Below are 23,339 nucleotides of genomic sequence, written 5' to 3'. Positions count from 1 at the left end.
TCAACCCTAGTGAATAGGATTTCTTTTCTCCCTTTTAAAATGTTTTTCTTAAATATCCATCCTCATTTAAAAAGGAAAAATTCTGTGAATCTGGTCTCTTTAAGACTCTGTTCCTAACTACTTTCAGAAGACATATTTCCATATGAAAAGGTAAATCATCATTTTCTTATTATATTGATTTTCCACTTACAGCAACTGCAAAGATTTTCAGTCTTCCTAAAAGGAAGGATCAAAGTCAACATATTTTTTATAATCTGATGAATATTTTCCACACTGAATCATTCAAGAAATGAAAAATAACAGTCTATAGCATTTAAAATCACTGTGCGAATACACTCCAATGTACAAGTGCTGCACCTCAAAATATTTAAAGTTATTAAGTTCATGGCAGCCATATTTTGCCTGTATATATGTTTAATGTATTTGCACTGACAGAGATTCCACTTCAAAATACTCTACCAGAAGTAATCAAAAGAGGGTATCATAAATGATTCACTGTCTCTTGTAAAAAGTTAGACAAGGTTTTGTCCCTTGTGGCAATTTTTGCAAGAATAAATAAACAGGAAATGAAAATCATGACATCGAGATTTTCCTCTTGCATTGGTTGATGTAGCTACACCAAAGAAGCCCTGCACAGAGAACCAGCAAAATTATCTGTATGGGCACATCCATATTGAAAAAATGGGTACTAATTCATAGAATCACAGAATCATAGAATGGATTGGGTTGGAAAAGACCTCCGAGATCATCGAGTCCAACCCTTGGTCCAACTCCAGTCCCTTTACCAGATCATGGCACTCAGTGCCACGGCCAAGCTCAGGTTAAAAACCTTCAGGGATGGGAATCCACCCCCTCTCTGGGCAGCCCATTCCAATGCCTGAGCACTCTCTCTGCAAAGAATTTTTTCTGCTCTCCAACTTCAATTTCCCCTGGCAGAGCTTGAGCCCATCGTGCCCCCTTGTTCTATTGCTGAGTGCCTGGGAGAAGAGACCAACCCCCACCTGGCCAGAACTTTCCTTCTGGCAGTTCCAGACAGTGCTGAGGTCACCTCTGAGCCTCCTCTTCTCCAGGCTAAACAACCCCAGCTCCCTCAGCCTCTCCCCATAGGGCTTGTGCTCCAGTCCCTTCTCCAGCCTCGTTGCTCTTCTCTGGACTTGCTCCAGCACCTCAACATCCTTTCTGAACTGAGGGGCCCAGAATTCTACCACTTTCAGAAAATACTATGATAGCCAAAATACTGCTATCAACAAGGAGCATTCTAGTACAACAGAACAGCAGGACAGAAACCCTCCTGTAGAACATGATTTAATAGACTTAAAAGACAAAGTGACTCCTTTCTTTGTGGAGAACCATGTAATCCATAACTTTCCAACAGCAACACAAGTAAGTTCCACAGGCTGCTGTGCATGACAGCAGACATGGAATTGCCAGGAAAGCTCAACAAGTTGTTGCTATGCCATAACCCCACAACTGTTGTCTACAGAAAATGCCTAAAGACTGTTCTTTCAAACAGAGAAAGGGGTGGCTGTCCCATTCTTTTCTTCACCAGCTCATGACAATCCATCAAACTGTTTGGAAGAAATATTCCTTAATATCTCAAACACAAAAAATTTGTAGACTCCAAGACAATAGTCAAAAGAAGAGCCCTTTGAACTATGCAAATGGCAAAACTTCTCAGATTCCTTTATCTCTCATAAAGTACTTTTGAAATATTAACACCTTTCATCTGAGCCATGTCCCATAAGAAACCACAAAGCAGTGGTTAAGTAAGGAAGTGATATCAGTCCTTTGCATGGTTATTAAGAGATACCCTGGCTATAATTGAAACCAGGGAGTTACAATCAAGATGATCCTTATTAAAATAAACTAATGAGATTTGACAGAATATGAATTTAAGCCTAAATACCAACAATGTCATGCTGTCAGCAAATGAAATATATTAACTGAAAACTGTTGCATTTGATTTAAGGCCATATCATGCAAAACGAGAAAGGAGGTCACACCGAACCTTCAGGGAATCTGTTCTTACAGAAATTTTAATTTTGTTCACAACCCCTGGGAAGCGAAAATAATGAACTGCCTTGCTCAGAGATGTGAGAGGTGTACCAGTCACACACTGACAGCATTACAGTTCATATTACCTCATCTACCTACACGAACTATTCAGCTTAAAGAGCAGTGATAATTGGAACTTGATAGTGTGTGCGCTCCTTTGCTCATACTGAAAATCCTACCTCAGTGGAAATGCACATCTGAGCAAGCATTAGTAATTCCCCCAGAATAAGTTCAATACCACACTACACCCTTCCCTTGTTTTCAGTCAGATCCAGAAGAAATGGGCTTTGTGCATTTTAAGTGTAATACCATAGCTCCTTACAGAGCATGTAAAATAAGGTGGGGTGAGCCATACACTCTTTAAAGGACTCTCTGGATCAGTTACTGACAGGAACTTGTAAACGTAGAGGTCTGAGCCTTTTGGATGCAACTTGGATGCCAAAAATATTTACCCATCCAAAACTTGGTGTGCATCTGAAAACCCAGGCCAGGTTATGTGCAAACAAAAAGTGTGACACAGTTTCAGTCACGCACATTTCTAGGCCAGCTGACCTCAGAGTGTAACCAAGAAGGCGGAAGGCTCTGCCTTTGGATACAAGCTGGTCTTTTGCCCTCCTGTCCAACACCTCTTGGACAGGCAGGTGGCTCTGGCTCCTGCATGGACTCCATGATCCAAACTCCTCCAAAGCTAAAATTCTTATAGGCTCATTGAATTTAACTACAACTTCCCACGTTTTCCTGCACCTCAGAAAACACCACTCAGCACAAAAAAATTCACTACAAAGTGGCAAACGTTAAGCAGTCTTAGTCCAGAGGTACCAAGCAGGTCCCAGCACAGGTCAGAACAAGACATCAGTTATCCAAGGTCATAAGGGTGGTCTCTACCTGAAAAATAGACACTTGGAAATATGCCACAGGAAAGCTGAGCTGTCCCTTTTTGTGTTGGTACAACCAGCTGGTTGGAAGCTGCACTGAGGTTGCATAGAGGACGTTTTGAAGACTGGCCAAAATCTTCTCTTCAGCCCTTTGATGCTGCTTGGGAGGACAAAGAGGCAAGTAAAGAAACCTATTGTTACTGGTTTGGACTGCCTGATGGTAGTAAAAAGTGTCTTTTTGTGTCTGAATATCTTGGGAGATGACAACATCGTAAGGAATGGTGCCCCAGTTCAGCAACGTTTTATTGATAATGGTCCAACACTAAATAAAAAATGCCTTAGTTTCCCATGTGAGAAGATCCCTTCTCAAACTCACTTCTGCTTTTGAGAACACCCCCATTGTCTGAAATCATCTCTTTCATGAAAATGCCAAAGATCAGTCATATTCACATAGATTGAAAAGTGTAGCCTGGTCTGTCTGGAATAGAATCTGGCACGATATACTCATCACACATGAAGAAATCCTTGGCTTTCCAACAGTCACAGGGAATGTTCATTGACTATTTCTGAGAATCAATTGACATTGCTGTCATACATGTTATTTTAACAAATCAGATGAAAGCAAACTAGGTAATATACATGTAATGATGATTTGCCTTTCAACTTAGTGGGTCTCTGAACAATTAGCATTTCAGACATCTGAAGTTGGTAGTTTAGATTTAAAAGTATCTTATCCACTACTGAACTTGCAGCTCAAAGATTAACTTCCATATTTACCTTATCACATCCTAAGGTCCTTTTCAGGGATTGGTTTAATGGGGATTTTTCCTATCTCATGTAATGAAACCTGTTCATGTCTGGGGTGTGCAGTGCAGGAACACTTGTGACAACTTTGAGACCTGCAGAAGGCACAGTGGAAGTGCAAAATATTTTGCTAACTTGCATACTGGTGGCAGAAAGTTTCCTGCTTCTGCTCATACACAACACTAAAGTCTTGCTTCTTGTCTTCCTTCCTTCCTTTCTCTTTTTTGTTTCTTTATCACACTCTACTTCTGTCCCACCAATTCATCTTCAGTCTGTAAGGAAAACAGAAACATAATTAAGAACAAAATGCACAGAGCTTACAGAAGATGAGAAAAAAACCCAAAACAAACACATTTGTTCTGCTGTGTGGAAGAGGCACAACCACTTGTGAGATACAGTATTAACAGCAAAAGGATTCTCAGAAAACCTTGGACATGGCCCAATGACTAATAAGTCAAATAAAATTCCAAGGCAAGGATAATATAGATCAGAAGACAAAAATCAATGAATATTCTGGAGAGAAATGTGTAAAGATTGTGTGATGAAGTGCTAAGTCAAAAGTGTATTTATATGAAAATTATTCTCTTGATACAATCAGGCAAAATGAAGACCATGCAAATTGTAGAGACACTGCATCTCTCTCCAGAGAAAGTGGTGTTAGAAAGGAGAAAATCTGCTTCTTTTTTTTATTTTTTGAGGGGTTTTGTTGGGGGTTTTTTTTCAGGGGGTGTTCCATTTTTTAAGTGGCAGAAATAGGAATATTGTAATAAGGAAAAGATTATGTAGCCAGGAGTACTAAACAGCTGTGACTGTCTCACTGGAACCTGAACACTAGTCTGAAGAAAACAGCTTCATAGCGTAAAAAGCTCAACTTGTAAAAAGAAAGAGAAAACACTCTAGACTGAGAATCTATAAATAATCTCAACTGGAAAGCTGGCTGTTCAGATGGCATAAAATAATTTCCTTTATTTTCAGTCAGTTTGGAAAAGTAGCATTTTTTCTTTTGATTATATATATGTATATATTAAGGGATGCTGTTTGATTTCTCATCATATTTGTATTTCTCTTCAGTGTGGGTTTGGGGTTTTTTTTCAGTAAAATATTGGCACGGGTGTTTAGGGGGTTGTTTTTCAACATAGTATGTTCTGCTGCCTTTTTTCCTCTAGATTTCTATAGCTTTGTACCAGTGAGTCATAGCATCCATCCTGATGAATTTTCCAAACAGAGGAAGTGTATAACTCACATTTTTCATCATATTATTAGCTTCTACCTTACATCTTCTTCCTCGCTGGGATCAAGTGTGCTTCGTTTCTGCTGCCAAGCAGAGTCCTTTTCTCTTTCTGGATTCAGGCTGAGCAACTCCCTGCAAACAAAAATCATGGTGGGTGGCCACAAACAGGACTGAGGGAGTGTCTGATGTGCCTTTGGGACCAGTGTCACCAAACAGATGCAGTGCTGATCTAGAAGATGCGTGTAAGAATGATAATGAAATCTGAAGACTGGAAATAAAAGAGCACTGAGAACCGAAAAAGTTGCACAAAAAGAATGAACTATGCATTTCTCAGAGGACAGTAATCTTTTTGAAGGAAGATTTCCCTGGCACTGTTTGCTAACACCTGATTTTTTGGCCAATCCTAAATGGAATACATCACAACACTGGGGAACTCTAATTTTCGTATCAGTTGTGCATGTTTATGGTTTTGTCATAGAATAGAATCATAGAATGGATTGGGTTGGAAAAGACCTCCGAGATCATCGAGTCCAACCCTTGGTCCAACTCCAGTCCCTTTACCAGATCATGGCACTCAGTGCCACGGCCAAGCTCACTTTAAAAACCTTCAGGGATGGGAATCCACCCCCTCTCTGGGCAGCCCATTCCAATGCCTGAGCACTCTCTCTGCAAAGAATTTTTTCTGCTCTCCAACTTCAATTTCCCCTGGCAGAGCTTGAGCCCATCATGCCCCCTTGTTCTATTGCTGAGTGCCTGGGAGAAGAGACCAACCCCCACCTGGCCAGAACTTTCCTTCTGGCAGTTCCAGACAGTGCTGAGGTCACCTCTGAGCCTCCTCTTCTCCAGGCTAAACAACCCCAGCTCCCTCAGCCTCTCCCCATAGGGCTTGTGCTCCAGTCCCTTCTCCTGCCTCGTTGCTCTTCTCTGGACTCGCTCCAGCCAACACCTTCTTTTCCTAAAAAAAAAAAAAAAAAAAAAAAAAAAAAACCAGACAGGGGCCAACCACCAAAAGTTCTAAGAACTTCAGGATGGCATGACTGTAATGAGCTTTGAAATCAAGTAAATCATAAACTGAAGAACACAAAATCAAGCAAGTGATAGACCTGTTAAAAACAAACCCCTGAAACTCTTCCTCCTCTCTTGCTCCTTAGGTCTATCAGGAAGATTATGCTTTAGCTGCTGGTTTCCCAGTATCCTTCCCCTCAACTCCTGAAAAATAGCCCATTTTAAGTGGAACGAGTGGGAATTTCCAAATTCTTTTCAATAGTAGTCCAACGCAACAAGAATCACAATATTCTTTTCTGCAGAAATTGCCATCTTTGCATCCGTATTAAAAAGGAAAATTCAAAATCTTTCATAGAATGATACCGAATGTTCATTTTTTTTGAATTGTTGCTGGGGCCTGAGGTGCCAGGAATAATCATCAGCAGGCCTATGAAGTTTCACATCATGACAGTGCTCCCAGGTAACAGCAAAACCTAATATCTGTCCATCTTATCTGAGCTGAGTTTAAGGAAACGGCTTTCATTCTGCATCCTTTCATGGTCAGATAGTAAGGGGAAAAAAGAATCTAAACTATGCTTGGAAGAAAGGCAATAAACATCCTTGATCACCATTATAGATACGGTTACTTAATGCTTCCCAGGGATGATGAATGTGCGTGGAGCAGCGCTGCGCATGTGGAGCAGCTCTTCAGCTGCAGCTAAAGTGCACACCTCTCTAAAACCCTCCACAGGAATGATACGGAAACATCACTATCAAGATATGCAGATTAGGCCTCCAAATCTGACAGAGCCATATGAAATCACTTTTTTTTTTAACCTTTGTTGAATGCTAATCAAGCAAGTTCCTTTGAGAGAGTGCACTAGCTCATGCCATGCTGTGCAGAGCTTTTGGTTCTAACCCAAAACTAGAGCAGAATCGTGTCTGTCTCATCAAACAGAGTTCACAATAAACATTTTCCTTGTTTTCAATATATGTCTTTACTCAACAAAATCATAACATCTTGCTAGGACTTAACAATACATGGAAACATACATATTGCCCCAAAACAATGCTCATCTTGCCCAACATTGCTCAGTAATACTCAGTTTTGGGGGCCTGAAGGATGGCTATGGAAAAGCTGGGAAAAAATAAACTTTCTATTCATATATCCTCTTGGTATCCAGCAACCAGCAGATCAACACTCTTCTCACAGCTACTCTTCTAACCACCATGAAGTGCCAGAATTAATTTTAAGGCATACCATAAAGCTTTTTGTTAAGACTATGATGTTTCATCCTCTGAGTTACCTGCACCTGATTTATAACTGAGAAAAAACACAATGAAAACCCACAAATGGGGGGGGGGAAACCAAAACAATGAAAACCCACACAAGTTCACTTCTAGGGACATTTTTGTTGTTTCCTTTGGTTTACTATGTTTAATAAACCAAAAATAGAGCCGCTAAACCAAAAATAGGGCTCCTGAAAGACTCACTGACCCAACCCCTCAGCACAGGGTGATGGTGAAGAGCTGAGAGCCTCTGAGCTCAAACTCGCTACAAATAAAACAAATAAACAACCCAAAGGAGAGGGCTGGGGGAAATAAACATCTAGAATAAAACGATGCCCTGTGGAAAAACTCGGCGAAATGCCCGTTTCGGGTCACTTTCGCAGCGCTGCCGGGGCGGGGGCAGTGTCCGGCTTTCCCCGCAACATCCCCAGGCATCCCTCCACGACAAGGGGGTGACAAAGGTCCAGAAGAGGGGAACAAACGGGCAGCATCGCCTCAGCCGCGGTCTCCCCGAAGTATCCTCAATGCTGTGCTGAGATACTGAGCCCGGCATCCCTCCCGCATCCCTCCCGCCGCATCCTCCCCGCCCGCGGGGCCCCGCCGGCTCCTCCCGCCGCCCGGGGTGTGTTTTCTCGCCGTGTCCCATCAAAGCCCCCTCTGTTATTGAAATATGAGGCCGTTTCCTCCCCGGCGGGGGCGGGACCGACGGGGCGGGTCGGACACCGCCGCCCCGAAGAAACGTCCCTTTGTTCGGGCGGGAGGGGCCGGTGCCGCCCCACCGGGGGTTCTGGGGCACCCTTGAAGCTCTGGCCACGGCCCCGAAGGGTGTGGGCACTCCTCGACCGACCCCTGGGGTGCCCCAGCACGGAAGGGGGGGAGGGGGGGAGAGAAGCGGAGCCGCCTCGGTCTCCACGAGGATGTGCACCCATCCCCTGGCAGGGTCCGAGCACCCGCGGTCCCCCCAAAACCTCCCCTGTGGCCCTGTGGCCACCTGTACCTCGTTATTTTAGACCAGGGAAATGCATTGCACCCTTTTTTTTTCTCCCCACTTTTATTAATAACCACAAACAGTCATCCTGATACTTCTTTCTCTCAGCCACTCAGTAGTCTCTATCCTCCATTTTCCTGATTTTTATATAGTTTTAAAATAGGGTATAAAAATGCTACAGAAGTGCAATACAAAAGAAAATAACAGATAAACTTAATTGAAAGTGCTTGTTTTAAGGTGGAATATATCTTAGACTCAGGACTTTTGGGGCTGTCCTGTGCAGGGCCACAGGCTGGATTTCCGTGATCCCTGTGAGTCCCTTCCAATTCAGGATATGCCATGATTCCAGCAAGAGGCCTGTTTATTTGCCTGGGGTTTGTTTTATTTATGTTTTATTTTTCCTTCCAGTGGGATGTGCTGTGAAGTAGCCGATGAGACACAGCAGTGGTGACCCCTGCCCGGTGACGCTGCTGAAACTGACGTCCCTCCAAATGTGCCTTTGCACCAGGATGTGTCAGGCTCTGGCATTTCCTGATGGAGTAGGATTGATGGGCTGTAGCCTCTTTTGATGGTGTAGACTGAGTTTGACACCCACAATGTTAAAAGCTTAGCAGGGTCCAGACTGAAAAAAATATGTTGGAGAGTTGCAGGGGGTGTGACACAGTTACAGTCTTCTGTTTAGGATTGGATAAAGAGGGGGGGGGGAACATTAAATTAATCCACAAGACCAAGTTGCCTGAGTTACCTGCGTTTTTTAAACTATAAGTCTTTAGAGGTTACATTTCCTACAGTTGGGAGATGAGGCATCAACAATTTATTTTTTTTCAAGTGGAGGAAAATAACATGTGCTTTAAATATATAACATTATTTGAACCCAAATTTGCCAACCTATAGTCCATCATTAAGGCCTGGCCTTTATTTCCCCTTTCCCTTTCATCTGTTGTTGCTTGGTTTGGGGTCTGTTTTTTTTGATGGATTACTTTTCTCAATTAAGACACATGTATAGATACAACAATGTCAGCACCTTTTCTCTGCAGTTTTCAGAGGTGAGATTCAATATATATGCTTTTCATTCCATGGTACTTAGGAGGTTAAAACCACATCCTGCATGGATTTAACAGACTCTTTGGGGTTGTGTTTCTCCTGTTGTGAAATGGACCAGAACCCTGAATTTTTTGATACTGGAGGAATATTTTGGCCTGAGGTGATGTTTAAAAAATTGCATGGGCACTTGGGACCAACAGTTACCTGACATTAGGAATTAGTGATGCCAGTGACCTGACCAAGGTGTGTTCTGTATTTGGGATGTAACAAGAGAAGCTGGATTTGTTTCCTGGATTAATAATTCAATGGGAAGTTGGGGGTAAAAGAAAAGCTGAGGGGGATCCTGTTAGGTTCAGATGTTTCCGTCCCACTGCAAACCCTCTTCATGCATCACTTTCTCCCTGTCTGAAACCAAGTTTCCTCCCACAAAGTTAACGGGGATGGGGCGGGGGAGGTGAATAAGGAGTGCAGGGGGGGTGGGAGTGAGCAGAGGCAAGTGTTCAGAAGTATCATATTTCTCAGGGTGCCACAACCCTGAATCCCTAAATTCAATGGTCCCTTCACGAGAAACACTACCATTTTATTTTTTTTTTATTTCTTCCTTTTTTTTTTTTAAGCCCAGTGTAGTTTTTAGCTCGAGACTTGTGTGCATTGCCAGAGGCTTTTTTAGGTGCGGGTCTGGGAGTGCTGGACCTAAGGGGCGAGGACAGGGACCTGTAGGGAGAGGGCAGTGTGCTGTGACAGGGTGGGTGGGGGTGGGTGTGTGAGAGAGAGGGAAACCGCGTGTGTGGGTTTATTTTTTCCTCTCATTCCTGGGGTCTGAAAGGAAGCACGTTGAGCTGTAATTAAGACATCTTGGAGGCGTACTTAACTCATGACGTGTTGCTTTTCTTTTCCTCTCAGTGAGAAAGTGGCTCTCTCTTCCCTGAATCAGGTCCTCTGCCACTCAGAGCCACAAAGAGACACTCGGGACATAGACACACACACGCACACACTGACTTAAGGTGAGCACCACAAACTTCCTCCTCACTTCGCTGCCCTCCGTGTCAAACTGCTGGAGAGTTCTGAGAGCATCTCAACTCGGGAGCTCTGCACAAGGTAAAAAAACCCCTAAATAATAACTTTTGGGAAAGTTTGTTACTCCTTTGCTTCTCGAAGTTGGATGGGGATTCAGCAAGCAGAGCCTGTGGCATCAGCTGCAGGGCTGTGCTGAAGGGATTTTTGAGCGATCTAATTTGGCAGCTGAGGCGGGGGGCGAGGGTGAAAGACGGATTGAAACTGGCTAACTTCAATGTCTTTGACTTTAAGCGCTCTGTGTTACCAAAGGAGGGATCAAATTGCAACTGCAGATTCCGTCTGAAAGACAAAAGTTGTGTACTTCTGCTCTGTGACTTTCTCCTAGGGGAGTACACAGAGATTTGTCCTTTTGCGGTTAAGTTTTGGGTTTTGGGGCTTTTTTGGTTTTTGTTTTTTGGGGTTTTTGAGGAATTTCTCCTTCCATTCAGATGCTTTTAGAAGTTTTAAGGACATAGGAAAAAGATGATGGTCGACTGAACAAACATTGCAAGGACTGGAAGCAGATCTGCACAAAGTAGTGCCCATCCAGCAAGAATAAGAAGATTTTGATAAGATGTGATATGTTACATACTGATGTCATATTTTGCTATTTGCTGTCAGAGAAAGCCTGAATAACATTTGGCACAGGCGTCTGTACCATCTCCACTCACCAAGAAAGTTTGATGCTGCAGCATTTTACATGTGTAGCTGCACATTAGCTGGCCCATGGCTGTGGTAATTGTATAATTTTACTGCCTGCTTGTTTGGGTTTGTGGGTCAAACACATGTAAAGGTGTCATTCAAAATGTTTTTCATGGCAGAACTACTTGTGTGGTAGGTTTAGATACAGAAGGATGGAAAGCATTTGTGTGTTTGAATCAAGGAGGTTTATTGATATTTGTATATAATTAGTGAGGCTTTAACTACTGCTGAGATCTTCCAGGGCAGAAAGTGCTGCAACATATATTGCTGTGTGATGTCATATAAATGATATAACACCTTCAGGAGACTCTGGGAACCTGGCAGTGTCTGCAGGAGAATTATGTCGGTGATTAACAGCAATGAGTTTGTATTAATGGCTACCAAGACTGTCTTAGTGCCTAAATGTGGAAAGAAGCAATCTGGGAAAAGTCCTGTTGTTGTGTCAGGAGAAGATTGTTAGGAAAATGTATGATGTAGTAGTTGAAAACAGAGATGCAGCAAGGTTGTGTAGCTATGGATACACACCCTCTCCATAAACACAGTTTCTAGAGACAGGTTATTTTCAGCATGTGGAGAAATTTATCATGAGCAGGAAAATTATCATCAGCTCCTGTGAAGAGGGAACCAGGAGTCTGCAGTCTCATGCCAAGGCGTGTCATGCAGGATGCCAAATCCTCGTGTTGCACAGAGATAGTTCATGCTTCCTTGGATTTCATATCCAATGAACCTTGTAAACCACAATAAGCCAAGTTGCTCTTCGAGTGCATTACCTGAGACTTTACCCCTTATATACTTACCTGTATTACATTTACTGTCAAAGGGAAGAAGGAAGAATACAAAAAGAAACAGAAAGAAAGAAGGGGGTGGGGGCAATATCAATTTGTGATACTTTTCAACACAACAGTTAGAGCAAAGTTGGGACAAAACTGTAGAGAGCAGCTTTTTCAAGTTAAACCAAAATAGAAGTCAATGCAATAATCAAGACACTGCCAGCCTGCACTGTAATTGTGCCAAAAGGCCTGTCTTCCTAATGAGAATCCTGGATGTATAAGCAGATTCCAACAAGAAAGAGCAAAAAAGCCCTGTGTCATTATGGACAAAAGTATTATCCACAGCACCATCCTCTTCAGAGAGTTACATGACAGTGTAATTCACAGCAAAGCAACCTTTCATTACAAACATAGCAGGTTCAGTTTCACCTCAGTTTCAGTGAGTGTGGTTAAAACAACCAGCAGCTTCTAGGAATGAGGAAAAAAAAAAAGGAAAAGGAAAAAAAAAGGAAAAGAAAAGCCACCAAAACCTTGTAGATTTAAGGTAGGGAGAGAAGAGGTTTCAGAAAAGGATGGAGTGTCGTTTATTTTTATCGTTTATAAGAATGAGCCTTTTTTTACTGCAGGTCTCCCAGTCTTTCTGATCTTATGCTGGTGTGGGACTAAACGGAATATTTTTGCCCACTATTGGCCACAACCTGGACCCAAAAGAACTGTTATCAACACTTAATGAAGTCACTCAATTTCCTTGATCCTCAGTAAAAACATGGAAATAATATGGACCACCCTTCAAAAAAATTTTTGAGACCTTCAAGTGAAGGGACACTTTGCAATTGCTTATATTTAAATACATTAAAAGTTTTCCAATTCACTGTACGGATTAAAGAGAACTGAAATTAATGTTTTCTGCTTTTCATTTGCCTTTTCACTGATGCAGTGCTTAAACTATCCTTGGAAGTTGAAGTATTTTGCATTTCTGTTTCATTGTAAACCCAACAGCGTATTTCATTGCTTAGAACTCTGTGGAAATGAAAAGTTTTTTCCTGGGGAGAAAGAAAATAGTTATTTTCATGTGACAAGCTGCTTCTGTTGGTTGTGAGGAAGTATTAGACATTCTGTCTCTGGTGTAAGTAACTGTAGCATACAGCACTGCACTTGAAAAGGGAGCTTGTAACTCGTAGGTAACAAAATGTTCTTTGGGGGGAAAAAAATGAAAAAGCCTCAATATACTTAGGATTTCAATCAATCTTGTTTAAGGAGGATTAGAGGAAACAGCTGGCTAAACAAATATTAGGTGTAGAGTGGATGCAGTGGTATAAATTAATAATGCAGTTCTTTATCTGCTGTATGAATGGGAGGTTTTGTGGAGATAAGCCAATTTAACACGGTCGCTACATGCCACCTAGTGGATCTTGCCGTCTTTTGACAGATTTTTCTTTTATCCACATCTGCAGCTCATTCAGGTGCTATTTAACTGTAAGTAGTTAGTTTTATTCAGGTTTACCGTTTAAAAAAAATAGCAGCTAAGGGTGTTTGGGGTTTTTTTTAATAGATTTTTAGGGGAGATAATTTCTTCTTTTTGAGTGCCCATTATATCTGATAAAAATCAGCTCAGCTTTTATTTAGAATTTGCCACTAACTTTTATTTCCAAGGACTTGTTAAATCACTCAGTGACAGCCACAACTTAACACTTGTTTGGTGTACTGAGCTGTTGCTGCAAAAGCAAAGGCATTTCTGTGCAAACATTTTGTCAGAGGTTTCATTCAGCAGTCAGGATGTCAAAGCTTCTTCCAAAACACTTCTATCACATAGGATGTGCTCTTGTTAACCCCTCCCCCTTTGTTTTTGCCTCTGAATTTTTTGTCAATGATAGGCACAGACGAAGAAGAAAATGTTGTATTATTTCAGATGGCTGATAAAAGGTCATAAACCCCCTTCATTTTCTTTTTCCCCACCTACCATTTGTCTCTTGCATACTCTCACAGCTTACACTTCTCTTTCTCTTTATTTGGGACAGTAAAATTGCCTTTTTTTTCCACTGTTTATTCAGTGGTGGATATTCAGGTGCTGTAATTTTTATATCTCTAAAAATGTCCCATCAAATTACAAAGTTTTAAGTAGGCAAACATGCATTTGGACACACTTTGTGGTCAGATTTATGCTATCCTACCAGTTTATATGCTTTTATTTCCTAAGCACTTTTAAAATGTCACCATCATCACAGCTTCCACTGCATCATCCCCTGAGAAGCCAAGTTAGGTGATGAATCCATGGTTCTGAACCCACATTTTTGAAGTAGGTGCCACAATGGTTGCTGGAGAAAAGAAATATTAAAATACATAGCATAGTCAAGCTCCCTGTGCTTTGTTTTCTCCTGATTTTCATCACTGAGCAGTAAATCAGATGGCAACATCACACGTAGCAGGACAATTTCTGTGTTCTTCTCTTTCTCTTGCCTTTGAAGACATTATGTTTGTTTGTTTGTCTTCTTTAAAATAGGACAACAGAATGAATATCTTAAACAGCATCAGTAGCTCCAAAAACACACACTAAGAATTCATACAGCAGTAACCTGCACTGACTCCTCTGAAAACTTCTCAGGACTTAAAGAAGACCACCACAGGAGATTGTTAACATGAGGCACAAGATAATGGCTGAAATGGGAAGGTGACTTTTCCATTAATCAGGCAAAGCTTATGAATTAAAGACTAGAAAGATAAAACACCACAGTAGCAAATGGGCTAATTGACTGGATTCTCTGCTTTGTAAGTGATTTACCTTTCTTTTTGTCACTGCTTGGCCTGCTACAGTGAATCACAAGAGCTACTAATGCAGAGGGATGCAAACTGTGTTCATTAAAGTCTTTGCAAGGCCACAGAGTCTCTCCTAGGACAAATCTTTCCACTGGTGTCACTGGCACACACTTCCACTTCCTAGAGCAGGGCACATCAGGGCAAAATCTACATCCTTAATTGTCTGGTGTAATAGAAATAAAATCATGAGACCAGAAGAATGTCCCTGCATATATGCCTCTTGCTTCAAAAAATGTCATCTTGGCATTTGTCTAATAGCAAGAGACCATTATCTTGAGGCAGCTTTCCATTAATAATATCTCCTAATTACCTTAAATGCTCACTGTCTACAAGGGACATATGGTCAAGGGAGACAGGTTAGACTGAAAATGTGTTTGACAGAGGTCCAAGTGGTAGAATACAAAAGTTTCAAGCTAGTCTAGTGTAGAAAAATGTTAGAATCATGGAGTAGTTTGGTTTGTAAGGGGCCTTAAAGGTCATCAAGTTCCAGCCCCTTGCCATGGAGTTACTTAGAGATAGTTCAGATTTGGGACTGATCAATTTTGGTCTGTGTTTTTGAATAAGAATATATTCACTTTGGGGATTTCTTTTTTCTGCATGTCATATGTAGTTTGCACTTCTTATGTCATGATACCTGGTAACTCATCATCTAAACCCTACCAATAAGTATTCCTGAATTATTCCATGATATATACTTAGATCTATAGTGATTAACATTTTTATGTTCAGAATTCCTTTCCTGCAACAATGCCCATACACACAGAGAAGTGGCAGTCTGTGTGCATCTCTATGTGCTGCATTTTAATGTAAGTTCAGCTCTGATCAAATCAGACAGTAATTCCATCCCACTCCACTGTGAGACTCTGATCCAAAAAAACCAATATATGAACAACTTTACTTACACCAGTAATTCAGTGAAATCAATAGAAACTCAAACAGGCCTTGGTGAATAAATCTCTTCATCTATTTGCATCCATAGTATTAGACATGGCCCATCAAAAAGCAGTACATAAAGCTCCTAACCTGCAAATCTATTTAGCTTTATAGCTATGGATGCCTCAGTGATGCCAATAAACCATTAAGTAAAACTGGGCACATTTACAAAGAGTGGAGGAATTGAGACATGCTCCTATGAAATCTCTGGGCAGAAGTACATGATTAATATAGGGAAAAAACCTTTAATTGTTAAAATAATTTCCCAAACTCTGCAATCAAAACTGAGCAACTACCCATCTACTCATTAATATTTTGGAAAATACATGGTACACTCCAAAATATTTATGTGGTTATTGTTTTTTTCTTTTCCATAAACATATTTTCAAGGAAAAAAGAACCCACCCCTGAGTGACATAAAAATAATACTGCCTGGAAATAGGAAAGGCACATTGAAAAATGTGAAAACATAATAATGCTGGGCTCAACCAAGAGATTTGTAAGAACTATATCAGAGAAACATAATGTTAGAGTGGATGTGGTGGTTCTTTACTGAAATTGCAGTGATACACGTGGTGCAACTATGACAGCCCACAGTGCTACCACCACTCTCTGATCACACTGCTCATAGCCCAAGATGATTTTTTAACACCCAAAGTGCTGCACATGCAGCAGTGAAGGTCTGCATTTTTAATTTCATGCATAATCTGAAAGATTTATCCACACATTGTTATTTTCAAAGTACGTTTTCAGATTTCCAAATGTCTAAAGCAAAATGTCAAGTCTTGCTGAGTGTTTGTAACTTGTTTCTCTAATAGTTTTGATTATATAGGTATAAAATGGGTGGACAATGCATGATTCATCTTTTATTAGCAAGTCAGGCAAGCAGGCAAATTTTTTTTTTGTTTTGGTTTGAGGGGTTTTTTTGCTCAGATGTTACTGTATTTATTCTTTGTTTGGTTTCATCAGAACACGTTTTCACTGGTGGACTTTAAGTACAGTTGGGCTGAATGATCTTAAAGGTCTTTTCCAACCTGAACAGTTCTAAGAACTGCATTAATGCAGTGTCTGTGTCATTGTCTGGTTGTGCTTGTGGGGCTGTGCCTGGTCACAGGTCCCATGTCATGTTGCTCTGAGGTGCTTTGGGGATTTAATGTTCATCTGTGTGAGCCAAAAGCCAAGGAGGGACACATAAAGATGTTGCTCTCTCAGAGGTCTTCCAGATCTTCCCCAACCGAAACAGTGAACAGACAGAACAGTAATTCAGCTGTTATTATTGATGCAATCAATGTAGCCAATGAATGGGTTGTTGCTTCCAGTTTCCAGGCATTTCATTCTGTTTTTCCCCATGGGAAGGCTGAGAGAAGCATGCAACTAATTCATTTCTCCAAAGCAACCTCCATATCTGGCTCCATCTGCATTTTAGTGCAAGTTCAGCTCTGATCAAATCAGACAGTAAGAAAAACTCTCTAATTCAGTAGGCCATTCCCCAGCAGGATGGGAGAGTAATAGTACCAAGGTTAACATCTTCATGAACAAGCCAAAAAGATACTGTCTTAATGAAGCAAACTGGTGTGACATGTTTTCAGAACTGGTTAGGAAATAAATAGCTCACTGTGAAACAGAAGTACATTTCAAATGGGATTTTGCCAGGGCTAATCAGCATTGGTACTCTTCAAGGTTTTCATTAGCAGCTTGGATAAGCAAAGAGAAAATATGCATAAGTTTTAGGAAAATGCAAAGTAGAAAGAGACTGAGTTATTTTGGAAGGTAAGCTACACTTTGGAGTTAAAATGGTTTTGCCTGAAAGGAGAAATAAAAGGTTTAAAAAAAACCCATAATGTGGTAAACTGAGGCAGGAATAAAACAACCTACAAAGATGTTTTGGCATCTAAACAAGCAGAAAAGTGTTTAACAAAATCTAAAGGGGTTGATGGGTGTTCACACTCTGTGGGCCAAGATGGTAACAGTTTTTGAACATAGAAAGTCAAATACATGATCTTTGCAGATACAGTTCCATTCAGTCTGACTTCAGATCTCATTGGGGTACACAGAATTTGAGAATTACTGATTTTCAATCACATACTACAAATCTGAGAATGAAGCAGCATCCCTGTCTATGCACAACACTGTGCTGAGGGACAGCTGATAGAAAATTCAGATTCATTGTTTTTCAAGACATATTAAGCGGTAAAAACTATGCAGAGAGTTGTGAGATAGTGTCACTTAAATAGAACTGAGCCAAGGAATAATGGACATCTATCAGAAAATTAAACTATCACACTTGTGGAAAACTCCATAAGTGCAGAGAGAAAGCACAGACATTTATTGGCAGGCCAGGAGACATAGATCTTGTCAAGTCATACTGTAAGGGTGACTTATATTTGGTGCATCTGATGATTGATGGAGAATCTGTTATTTTATCTAAGGAATGTTTTTTCATTACTGAATTGCTGCGATTTGTTTGTTTCCTGACATTGTACTGGGGAAACGTGACTTCATCTCTAGATGATTATGTGTTTCATCAAATCTGTATTTATTTCTGTGACTTGCAGTGTGCAAAATAACCATGTCAGAGAACAAACCTCCTTCTGCAATTCATCAACCCTTCATTATTATTACTTAGAAAATGTTATGGAACTATGATTTACGGGTTTCATGCTTTTTAATTTTTATATATATACATATATATATAAATATAAATATAAATATATATATATATATATATATATATATAAAGTACCAACTGTACAGTTTACATTGAGTTTCTCACATGAAAGTAACACAAAATCACACAAATATAAGTGTAAAAATGGTGACTACATGTTGGAGGGCAAGAGTTCACCTGATAAACATTTAAGGAGACAGAGGTGGGGATGTCTAATGTGAAAGCACATCTTTGAGTTCTTCTGACATCACATAGTCAGTTTTACACATTTCTTATGTCAGGCTTGAATATTCCCTAAACTGTGACACAAAGTCATCAGAAATCCAAGATCCTCGTTCAGTAAATTTTGGTGCTCTGTTTATGCCACCCATGAGCAGTGGTCACTGAGTCACAATCCCATTATGTCCCCTTCAGGGAAATTTATAGTAGTCTTTGTAGTCTGGAGGAACACCAGAAGCAAGAGTAAGCCTCTTCTTTTGCAATTAAATGTTTTCAAGTTATGTTTAAATGTGCAAATAAGTCTGAGCTAAAGGACAAATTAAACACTCTTCTGGTCAACAGTTGGAATTTTTATTCCCATGTTTTTTAAGATGTGTGTTTTCATTTTAGGAAATCATGATAAAGACAATTCTGATTCTCTGTAGGTGCAAAAGCTCTTCCTGGACTTTAGTAAGGACAATGGAGAGCGCAGGAAATACATGTGAGCTTACCTCAAGGAAAACTTAGTTCATACTCTTCTGTTATGGAAGCTTAAATATGGCATATGGCCTAGAAAGCATAACAGTCTACTCTTGCAATTCCCACAACAGTGTGTGGGTTTGTTTTATTAGGTCATCAGTTTGAAGTCATAATATTAGATAAGAGTCTTGACTCCCAGTAAGAAAAGTCTTTTGGCCTTTGTGCTTACAATGGAAAGCTTGAATATGTGAACTGCAGGAGAGGAGTAAATTAAAGAGAAAAAAGAGTAAAAATGAAGATATGACAAAATTATGCCAAACCTCCAGTCTAGCATCATTTTCTGTTGCCTTTTGAGGAAAAAGGAAGAAGGGCAAAAATAGTAGGAAAGAAAGTGTGAAGTAAAACTAAATTGCACTGTTGTTTTTCCTCAGACAAGAACAGAGAGATGTGAGGAGGAATCTCAGCTTTCTGTGCAAAGTAACTGCAGCTGTAATATGTTGAACAGTCCTCCTAGGACTGTCTTTAGCTGGAACTAGAGAAGGAAGCAAAGGCAGACAGCACACAGAAAACATGAGACTCATTTACACTGTTTCCCAATTGAGTCTTCAATTTCCTATCATGTAGCCCTTAATTTCTCTTAGCTTTGACCTTTAATGCAATTCTCCAGCACTAAACTGATCAGCGTCTCTAGATTGACTGAGGAAGCTGTGGCTGCTTCATGGTTGATTCAGTGCTAGAAGTGTCTTTTGAAGTGCTATCTTTCATCCCAAAATGACCTCAAATATATTCCATATAGTGCATTGATTGGACAGTGAGGAATGAGCCAACAGATTTGCCTATGATGCTGACCTTTGCTTTCCTCCTTCTGAAATAAAGTCAGAGTAGAGCATAGTCAAAGGTCCACAGGCACAAAACAGACCATTATGAATAACTTAGTGCTTGCTGTATCCTTATAATACAGTTTATCACTTCATTGCTGCAGGAATTCTGGTGTGATTACAAGTCAGGCAACTTTATTGAAAAGCTGAGGACCAGCACCTTACTGCTTATATCTCCCTACCACTCAGACTGATAACTTCTCAGTGCATAATGGAGTGCCCACAGAGGATTTCCAGAGAATCATTATTGCCATCTTAGCCCCTTTTCTGTTTCAAGGAGAGAACTGTGTTTGCTGTATTAGCAGAGAATACAGCACAATATTAATTTGAGATTCAGGCATCTGAAAATGAATATTAATTGTTATGCTTTAATTATGTACTACTTGCAATAGGGAAGAAAGTACTGCAGAACAACTGGAATACTTTAGTGTAAAGGTATTTCACCCTGGATTGTGAGGCTTTGTTTCAGTCCCTTGCTCAGACTTAAATCCCTGAGTGACTTTGAATAAGTCAGAGGGTCTTAGTCTTTCATCCCCCTATTTACCAAAATGGGATGATAAAACTCTCTCTCTTCACAGGGATGGTGTGAACATACAAGATATTCATGTGGGCAGCCTCAGCAGTTTGTCTGCTAGTGGTGAAGAGTCACTCATAAAATGTGGCCAGTTCAGTCAAGCAAAGCCTGCTACTGCTTTCAGCTCAGTGTCAGATTTATTTCTCCTCATGACACCATCCCAGAAAGTCTGTTTCTGCCTTCGTGCAAGCCAGTCTGATCCTGCCCATCTCCAGTGGCTCTGGGAGGGATTATGATGAAGGAAGTCCAGAGGAACTGCATGGAGAGTCCATCTCTATCACCAATCATTGCTCAGTTGATACCATATCACTGTTTTTAAGCAAACTTGTGGTTCCATCAGGGATTATTATTAGCTTTGATGAAACACTGAATCACACCAAGCCAGTCACTGAGCCCAAAGCAACAATTCCACTAGATGCTGGAATAGTTCTCACCACTCATACTGATTTGGGGCTGCCATTGTCTACAGTACTTCAAATAGTGGTTATTCCAAATACAGTAGAGAGGTCTGTATGTTAAAGGCTACAAGGATGTAAATGTGATTAAAAGAAAAGAATTTAGGCTACCTGAGAGTACTGGGAATTGTAAAGGTTTGAAAATGAAAAGGTACTCAACTGGCCCAGAAACTTCCAACTCACTTCTAGGAAAAAAATGCAGCAAACTTTATGTAGAAACCACAACAAAACCTGCCAAAATTTCATGCAGCTTGTTACTTATAAATTTCACAAAGTTAAAACTGAAAAAAATACATGTAGTAATAAGAATTATGTATGGACATTTATGCATCTTTTTTCAATGCAGTGGAACCCCCATTATTCACCTTGTTTAGGATATATTGTATGTGAATGCCACGCATCTACTTTACAAAGATATAAATACCTACACAAGTAGAAGGCAAATAAAAATCTGGTCAAAATGCTTTGAGACAACAAAAAAGGCAGTTATTTTCATGCTTTATTGAAAATAATCATGCAACTTTCCATTAGTTACTTTTTGGAAGGTAAATACAGCATCTTGAAAAATATTAAATAATTAAAGTGAAAGTTGTATATGGTGATGTCTTCTGACTCATGGACTCAGAGGCCAGTAACATTCCCTTTGATTTTCTGACTTCATTTTCCTTTTAAAGCATGTGCAGCTTCTGAAATTATAAATTCATAGACATAATGAGAATGCTTTTAGGTACTTCCTTTCAGAGCAGGTAAAATTATTTCATATGCTGGCCAACAACACCATCTACCCTGTCAATGTCTTGTAGTACATCCTCTCTCCTAGGATTGGATGGATTGCTACTGATTTTACAGGTATGATTCCTCTCTGTGCTGAGGGAAGGGTCCAGTTGCCAGAGAACATGATCTCCTCTGCACCAAGGCATTGGAAAGTGGTTAATTCAAGGAAAAGAGATAAAGAATTCCAGAGAAACACCTGAGAAGCCACTGCATCAGAAATATATCTCACATTATCTTTGTCAAAACTTCCTTTATTTCCCTCTTATTCAGCCCAGTCAGTGCAGCATGTCTCATATTTATTTCATAGGGAGCGTTGAGCCAGGGCACCACTTTTCACACCATCAGTTGCACTCCCAAGTTACTTTGCTATTTGTACACCATGCTCACATTTTAAGGTATCTATTGCATAAAAGAATATATCAGGGATTTTAGAAAATTTAGGGATTTCAGGATTTTAGAATGCAGCAGAGGGCATTTCTGCCCTCGGAGTTTCAGCAGAGCCAACATGAACTTGGACATACAGCAGAAAAAGATACTCTCAGAGCCCACATTAGTTGACTTACGGCAACCAACTGAATGTTTCTGCCAAAGCTATAACAATGAAAGCATTAATTGTGTCATATTTAAACAGCAATTCCTGCACTTCTGAAATTTTAATTTTACTTTTTTGAAATAAATAGGAGCAGAACACTGCAGGTTTCTCCAGGGACCACAGAGCTTCTTTCCACAAACTCATATGCAGCAGGTTTTCTTCTGAACCCTGAAGATAATTTGTCATTCTTGCAAACCTCTTCTTTCATCTCTTTGTCTTAAGCAGCATTACGGAGATGGCAACTGGCATGGAGCCATTTGATATAAGTGGATGTCATGTTAAAATTATTTTTTTAATAAAAACTTACATTCTAGAACATGTTTAGCAGTTTCAAAGTGAGGATAAATCTCATGGCTTTTCCTTGTACACACCCACTGTGTGGAGAATCCTGACTGTGCCAATGTGTACAGATGGAGACAGACTCTGTGCAGTGTCTGTGCAGTGAGTGTGTCCTGTGCCTTGCTCAGTGGTATTGCACAGCCACTCTGAGACTCAGGGAACAGGCCAGCAAGAACACTTGGGAGAAAACATTCTGAGGTCAGGGTATAGCCTCAGCTACCCTGCACTACTGAAAATGTTTCCTGAATTTATGACATATCACTGCAGTAAGTTGTGGATGTGTCTTGTGAAATTAATAACTTTGCTTCAGTGACCAACAAGTATAGATGGCATTGTTTAACCACTCCTCTTGCCTGCTAAAAAACCCAAACCTTTGACAGTGCCCACTACTCTGTTTTGGCAATGCCAGAAGATTAGGCAACTTTTCCTTTTTTTTCTGATGGCCAGCAGAAGGAAGACTGTGCCTGCACAGTTACTGTTACCTTGTTCTTTGTCCTTATAAAAGACTGAACACCAGAGTTCTCAAATACTTTCATATGCTCCAGAAAGGTTTGCCTTAGTTTTGTTGGGTTTTGTGGTTTTTTTCTCTATTTGCTTTTTGTTTGTTTGTGAAGGTTTTTTCAAATTTTCTTTTGTTTTGTGGGTTTTGGTTTGGTTTTGTTTTTTTGAGGGGAGGAGAATTTTTTGTGTTTGGGGATTTTTTGAGGTCATTTTTTATTTATTGAGTTTCAGGGGGATTTTTTTTTTTTGAGGAGAAGTAGTTTGTTTTTGTTAATTTGTTTTCATAAGTTTTGGAGGGTTATTTTTTCAGGTAGTAGCACTGTCCTGGATGCTT

The 23,339-nt window shown here is 40.3% G+C and overlaps 1 protein-coding gene across 1 annotated transcript in view; it reads left to right on the top strand.

The window, feature by feature from the left end:
* The first annotated feature begins 10,253 nt into the window (after positions 1 to 10,253).
* The window catches only part of HAPLN1 (hyaluronan and proteoglycan link protein 1), a 57,460-nt gene continuing 44,374 nt past the window's right edge, over positions 10,254 to 23,339 (top strand). Inside the window, 1 exon segment of the mRNA XM_071580778.1 lies at positions 10,254 to 10,369. The gene's annotated coding sequence lies outside the window, so the exon portion shown is untranslated.

Source organism: Pithys albifrons, chromosome Z (assembly GCF_047495875.1).
Source record: "Pithys albifrons albifrons isolate INPA30051 chromosome Z, PitAlb_v1, whole genome shotgun sequence".
NCBI lineage: Eukaryota > Metazoa > Chordata > Aves > Passeriformes > Thamnophilidae > Pithys > Pithys albifrons.
Note: the sequence above shows the minus strand (reverse complement) of the source record. Positions and strands in the feature narration are given on the sequence as shown.